The sequence below is a fragment of the Amblyomma mixtum genome, chromosome 1 (genome assembly GCF_055824585.1).
Source record: "Amblyomma mixtum isolate Tamu chromosome 1, ASM5582458v1, whole genome shotgun sequence".
NCBI classification, from domain to species: Eukaryota; Metazoa; Arthropoda; class Arachnida; order Ixodida; family Ixodidae; genus Amblyomma; species Amblyomma mixtum.
Window position 1 is genome coordinate 179,605,311 of NC_143012.1, and position 7,649 is coordinate 179,612,959.

General features: G+C 47.5%; 1 non-coding gene across 1 annotated transcript; it reads left to right on the top strand.

Moving 5' to 3' along the window:
- The first annotated feature begins 7,578 nt into the window (after positions 1-7,578).
- Positions 7,579-7,649, top strand: TRNAG-GCC (transfer RNA glycine (anticodon GCC)). The gene has a single exon. It is a non-coding gene; the product is annotated as a tRNA-Gly (tRNA).

A 7,649-nucleotide genomic window follows, 5' to 3' on the forward strand; every position in this document is an offset into this window, starting at 1 on the left:
TTGCCTTTTTTTTATTTCGTCACGCTTGAGAGTGGTGCTTCTAACGACTGGCGGGAATTACTCTCACGTATTCGAAACATAAGAATTAGAGGTCGAAGCGGGCTGAAATTATTTCGAACTGTGCGGACATAGTGCCTAGAACAACACGTTTTGGCGGGCTAGTTGGTCAAGCATCTTGAACAAACAGCGCAAACAAAGACGAGCACAAAAGACAAGAAAACGGACGACACGGCGCTGACACTGCGCTGACATCAGCGCCGTGTCGTCCGTTTTCTTGTCTTCTGTGCTCGTCTTCGTTCGCGCTGTTTGTTCAAGATGCCTAGAATATCACTATAGTGCGGAGTTCGAATTAAAGGGACGCCATTCGGCAGCAGCAGCTGATGAATTACGTAGCGCTAGTACGAATTGCGTTCTATGAATTACGTAGCGCTAGAGCAGAGGCGAGGCAGGGAAGTTGAAGCCCCTGAGGTTTGAAGCGCTTTAGAGGAAGTAGGCAAGCCACGAATGCTGGGCAACGTGCGTACAGAACACTGGGAAGCGAGTGCACTGCCATCTATAGGCGGTTTACGCTTGGAACGGTTGATCACGGGCGATAACAGCAAGCGGCTCGTGCACACGGCACTATCCCCGTCTGATAACACTACGCTCAAGGCAATCAACTGAAAGATAGCCGTAGGGATAGTGGCATACGCCTGTCGTACTCAAAAAGCACGCGCCTTTCACTAACAATGGTGCAAACCATATTGGCTACGTCTTCTGACAGCGAACCACTGCTCTGAGAACAAAATACAGGGGAATTTTAACCAGGCAGCATTAATCTCCTCAGATCACATGATCCTTGAATTAGATGCGGTAGTGGCCGCTATTAATGTGAGAACGCAGGTTACCGAGTACATTTCTTCCTCGTTTTTTTTTTTTATGAATATGGCGCGTACAGGTATAAAAATAACTGTTGCGATAGATTTCTGTTCCTTTTGCACATTTCTTTGTGCAAGCGTTGTGGCATTGTCGTGATACAAAGAGGGGGGAGAGAAGATTGAGATCAATCTTTTTAAGCTTATGGTTTGGTTTAGCTCCGAAAATTTCGACCACCTGGTGTTCTTTAACGTGCACTGACATCGCACAGTACACGGGCCTCTAGAATTTCTCCTCCAAAGAAATTCTAGCCGCCGCGGCCGGGATTGAACCCGCGTCTTTCGGGACAGCAGCCGAGCACCATAACCACTGAGCCACCGCGGCGGCTTTTTAAGCTAATGACTTAAGTGAAGTTCTGGGCCTTGTGCACTCTGGCAACATTGATCGCCCTCGTGAGCTGTCGATTGATGTTGAAAACATCTATTAATTACTGCCTTGTAGTTTGTTACTAAGCTGCGTTGAACTTATTGACCTGTTTGGAAGTTTGGCATTTGAAAACTCAGCAGGGATCACAGCTAGCAGTTTTCTAGATCTTTTATCATATTACCTAATAACTACGTATATTCTGGTAAGTGATATGTGCCTGCTCTTGTGTCGCCCCGATACCAAGTGACCTCTTTTTAGTAAAACCAGATCAGTCGGTCAAGAAATACTTAGACAATATGCACGTAGCGACATTTAGATACGAAGTTGGCTCACTGATTTTTATTGACAGTCTCCAACGTTCATTGGAATCCAGGAATTTTAAAATATTTTCACTGCTCCGACTAAGGCTTAAATTGCTTGTTTTAATCTTCGATCTACCTTCAAATAACAAGTTTATGCTTTATTACATAAGCTCCTGCTTCCACCCCGGTCATGCATGTTGAGCGTATGAACGTTAAAATAGTAATCCTCTGGTGCCCTTCAATTCAGCCCATTTGAAACGTGTCGACAGAGGAACTGGCATTGTTTTGCTTTTTTTGCGTAGTGGGCGCGGAAAGACACATGGACTTCAGTGGCTTGGCTGAAAAGAAGGTGCTGCGTATCCAGAAATGTATTCTCTACGAAAAAAAACAAAAAAACTTACGTTCCGAGTTTCGCAGACGCAGAGCGCGCAACTGGCCTCAGTACAGTCGCCTCGTTGCAACCTGGAGTAGCATGCTATTCTCATAACCAGGCATACCTCTCCTGTATTCATTAAAGTCTCTTTCTCTCAACGCAACTTGAGCAGGTACAAAGGATACAGGGATGATTAAATATTTATGGCTACCACGCACTTGGATAGTCAACCATATCTAATGGACTCTCATTCTTTCAAGCGTGTCCTTGGACTCATAGTTCTGCGCCACAGTCCTGCTGCCTCAGGACATACACTTGGTCCAAAGTAACAATGCACCGACTGTGCACTTTGGTCACAGTACCGGGCAGCCATACCGTTCCGCCAAATGCTATGAAGTCCAACAACTGGTTGCACTTGATTACTTCATTACATCTGGTTCAACTGCTAGGAAACGAATTCTCCGCGCTGTCAACGGTACGTCTTTCTCCAGCAAAATGTCCGACTAGAGCGCAGTATCTCAGCAATCATGAAAGACGTTCTCTACTACAGCTGTCTTTCTAGAAAGCGGGCAGTTCGATCACGACGGGACGGAAGCACCATGATACTCTAGCCAAGTTTTGGCCGCTAAGGTTTCAGCTTGTAAATTAGATAAGAATGTATTAAGAACTTTTGAAATAAAGTGCGAGAGGTGCATTTGAAGTTTGTCCTTTGCGGGGCGAACGGGACGCAATCTTGCAAAGAATCGCGTCGCTATTGTAGAGTCTACTCTTTGTTTATTAACTGCTCGCGCTTTTTTTTTGAGAAGCTTCCTATTCATTAAGATCTCTATTTATTCAGTACAGTGCAATAATGCCTGTACAAAGACACCAATTACCAATTTAGGAGAAAATTTTACTGTAGCGTCTTGTGCAGCACATCCCAAAACAAAATCGCGTCTTTGCAGTCTATAAAATCATGTTGAATCGTTTCAGGCACATTGCACAAGCGGCAATTTACAAAAGACATAAAAATGTTTTTTCCTATTGAGCCACGTGTTGACAGGTAGAGTTTCAGTGTGTTTTATTTTGTAGAAAAATGTTTTGGTGCAAGTATAAATTGGCATTTTACGCACTCGCTTTAAAACATCTTCACCCGTGAGCCCGAAGTAGACAGAACGATGCAGTGGGGGCGGGAAGTGGTCTCGCTGAGCGGCCTTTAAAGGGGACTTGTTCGCGCAGCCGCGGGTTCGACCCCCGATCATTGATATTGATTCAATTAATTTTTCACTTTTTCATGCTTTCACCTCTAGCTCAGCTGTGGGTCATATTTACACGTTCCGCGATTGAAGGCCGAGGTCCCGGTAGAAAAGCTTTTGTTTCAATATCAGCATGAGAGTTGCTGCTGACAGCCTGAGCAAAATGAGGCATACTTACAGAAGACAAAAACCCAGATACAAGACTTTTAATTGCGCATCAATATTCAGCAAGACCAGGCCTATTACTAACCGGATAGATGAGAATTATACCGCCGTCATAAGGAGTCGTCCTGACAGGGAAAACAGATTTTATGCGAAGCATATTGCTAGAGCTACCACTCACGCCGTCGCCGTGGGACCCCCACGTGACATCGGATGAGAGAGCCGGCCTCCACCTCGCGCCGTCGCCGTGGGACCCCTAGCCGTCACACCCGCGCATTCCCGCGAATTTCGAAGGCGCGTTCACACTCGGTGTAGGTGAAACGCTCGCTCCACCGGGCAGGCAGACGCGGCTTCCGTGGCAATCCAGGCGCTCACCCAACGCGCGTCTCGGGGTTAGTCGGCGTTCCGCTGTAGCCATGCCGTTGTCTTCCCCCACGACGAAGGCTTCTAGTGGTTGTATTAAAATGACCCAGTATTCAACCAAGGAAAGCCATGTATTACCAAGCCTAGCCACCAATATGCTTCGCATTCCCCAGGCTTAGCCAAGCTGAGCCTGAGCAATTTTTTAATTCATGATTATATATTAGCTAACTTTTTATCGCTAGCTTCAAATCAAGATTTTCAATGTAAATTTGTGTGGCATGTTGAGAAATTCGAGTTTTACTTTTTTTTCTTCAAAGAAAATTTGCCACGTTTCTTTTTTTAAGTTTCAAATAATACCAGCCGGTTTTAAAAAATGTCACGTTACTGTGGCCTTGTTTCACGATGTTAGCTCCTCGAACGACCGTCGCGCCAGATGAAGGAACTCGATAGCGCAAAGCAACCGCGTAGAAACACTTCATCGGTCACAGCGATTTTTGTGCAGTGAGCGCGGGAACGTCGCTTCCTTTAAACCACGACGTTTAACCATAGGCGTGACCACGATGGACATCAAGGAGTTTTCTCAACTATGCCGTAGAACGGAGGGCGGGGTCGCGCTTCCACTGCAGTATCATGATTAGATCAAAGCGAAGTGTCTGTGCTCATCAAAGGACGGTCGCAGGGATTGGTGGCGTCTTTAATATACGGCTCCAAAAAAGAGACGACGCCAAAGTTACCTTAAGAAAGCAGGTCAAAGAGACATTTATCAACATGCCGTAAAAATTTGACATTGAAAAGCTTGCTTTAAAGTATAATTGTTTTAAATGGCTAATTTGCCTTGGTTAAGTAACTTCCAGTAATCACTTAAAAAGAAAGTTTACCAGGTCCAGAACACTGCTTACAACCCTGCACTAAAGTGAAATATCCGTTCGTACAGGGCGTCTTTTTCAAGCTTGAGTTGGATATAAGGAAAATAGGAGCGTCCCCTTTGAAACGGTGTGGTCGCTGTAGCCACCATGCTCGGCTTTTTAAATTATTTATTTAACGGTGTTATAACTCCGTCTATAAATTAGCCATTTGCTTAAAATACATTTTAAACCCTATACTTCTAACCTTATGTCACTCCTCTGCTTTTGAGCCACCAATCTTCCAATCGCTTTCCTCTGACTTCCACCGCAGATTCAGTCACATGACCATTGTTATCTCTAAACCTATATGGCCTCAGGAAGAGTGACTGTGCATGCATCAACATCCGGATGGATACCATCACGTTCGAGTATACGATGTTCATTTGTTTCTACAGAGTTACCACACACTGCTCATGAGTCATCGTCTTTTTCAAAATGCTTTTCGTAACTTTTCGTAAGAATCGGGCTTACTACTTAAAGGAAGGAAGCGTGTCGCATGTGCAACAGGGGTAATCTACAAGAGTCCCCTCAGTTGTGGGCGTTTTTATATTGGACAAACCGGTAGGTGCTTAAATGATCGCTTGAGAGAACACGCGCGTTCCTTGGGGGAAATGGGGGGTTCGAATCTGCCTGTTCATTGCCGCAGGTGTCGGGGTTGTTGCCCTAATTTCAGCCAGACCCAGATTGTTGGAAGAAGGAAGGGGCAGCTTGTGGGAATCCTGACTTTCCGCCGTTGCCGTTGCTCGGCTGTTCCGGCTTCCCGCGTTGTTTCTCCTCTTTCCCTTGCTCCCGCCTCAGGCGGTGGAGAGGCGGCTGGGTGACTAATCACTGCCATTTAGCCACAGCTCCGCCCCGGCTCCCCAAGGGCCTTTGCCATTGGCGCCTTTTGGCGGGAATCCGGGACCCGCTCTGGGCGGCCGCGCACCGCGCGACCGTCCGAGCGGGGCCCAGAGAGAGATCCCTCCGAGACAGCGTAAGGTGCGTACGCAACTGTTTTGTCCCTGCCGGCCTTTGCCGCTCGGACCAGTGCATATACTCGAGCTCGCCCGCACGTGTCCTCTGACCTGCAGCGGCTCGAGCCTGTCCAGCGGGGTCCAGCGACCTCCGACAGGCGTACCTTGCGTTGATTGCCCACTCTCTCTCGCAACCGGCCCAACGGTCGACACGAGAGGGAGATCACAGCACTGCCGCGGGGACATTCTCCTGCAGCGGCGTGCTAGCGGCACGCATTGCTCGAGTCGCTTCGTGCGCGCAGCGGAGCCTTGCTCCTCGCGCGCCCCCGGGACGGGGTGACGATTGAGTGTGTGTGTACTGCTGAAGGACGACGTGAATAAACGTCTCCTTTGTGAACTTGGAGGCCTATTTCTTTGCGGCGAATCGCTCTCCTCCCAGCGGAGGTTGAGTGCACCGCATCGGTGTCCCAGTGGTGTGTGGTGACGGCTGATCGGGGCCCTTGGCTCGCGCGAAGCTCGAACCCGTGGTGGGTGGTGGCCTGTGTCCACTTAGAAACCCACAAGCTTGAGAGAGAGATTGTAGAGGCCATTGCCATCTTGCGCTCGCAACCGGATGAATGCGTTAGCTCGCCTTCGGTTTCCATCCTCCAAAAAGAACTGGGTTTCCTTGACAGGTAACAGGCTGGGTTGCTTCCTTTTGACGTTCTTTTCCTTCTTTTGTCTTGTGGTTTTCATGCTTCCACATGCGGTCGACGGTTTAACACTTCTGATATCTGTAGATTGCGACTCGCATGATGAGCATTGCATAACTTCCATGTGCATTGTTGTCAGTTAGGTCTCGTTATCTGCTGCTTTTCATTCATTCTTTTTTACCTGATTGTAAGATCACACGTGCCTCTGTCTTTAAAAAGCCATGAAGTTTCAAATAAAATTTTAGTTGCAAGTACCGCCCTGTGTCGTCTTCTTTCTCTGTCCCGTGTCCGCTGCGGTGTTTAGCTCCTTCATGTCTCACCAACTGGCCTACACATCTACCCTCCTAACTTACTACTTAACTGTAACGCCCTCTATTGTGTATTTAGGTGATTTCTATTCTTGCCCGCAAAACTCAGTACCTGAGATCCCTTTTTATTCTTTTTCATAAGGAACTCTGCAACTTCAAGAGTTCGAATCGATAGCACCGCTTGACAGATATGCACGAGCAGTAACCTCTGAAAGGACAGATTGTTGCATGGGTAATCGTTGTGTCTGATTAGAAGCCGGTTAAAACAGCGACGCGATTCTCCATTGGCTTCCCTTACATAGCATACCCCAGCTTAGCGTGCCCACATGGTCAATCCCTGTTTTCTTCTGAGTGTTTGGAGAGTTAGGTGCTTCTAACTGAAATTTCGTGTCTCCGCACGACGAGATTGGTTCGCCACGTCTGATTCGGCACGTGGAACTTTTTTTTTTTTTTTGCGAATGGTTAGAGGCACTTCAGGTACTTTCTTGCATCGAATGTGCCTGCTCTCAGGCCCATATTGAAGACCCAGCTGCTACCCTGCAAGTACAAAATAACGTAATGGTTGTGAAAAAAGCGAAAAAATAAAACACTGAAATAATGCGATAAAATCATCCCTAGGAGATCCAGGAAAGTCTAAAGCGTCTGTTGGCCGCGTAGAACTTGCACTGTACAACAGTGGTTGCTTTTCATTCGCACATAGGGAACTAAGGCTAAAGATTAATGGGGAAAAGTCAGTAACACCGGCGTGCTCCCCGCAGTTAGTTATTATTTGTTTTTTTACCTATACCATGTGCAGACACACAGGACAATCGGCTCAATTCTTTGAGTAATCCATATGCTAGCGGCAGGTTGCTCTTAACGAGCGCTTCGGTGCAGCCGTTGCCGCTAGAGCTCGCCTTCGCAGCCGGCGCTCGCCGCTGCACTGACCTACACGCACAATCAAGAAAGGGATTGCGCAAGGACTCTTTCTGTGTATAGTACACGTTTGAAGGCCACTCGCATCGGCGTCGGTGGTTCAGTGGTAGAATACTCGCCTGCCACGCGGGTGGCCCGGGTTCGATTCCCGGCCGACGCA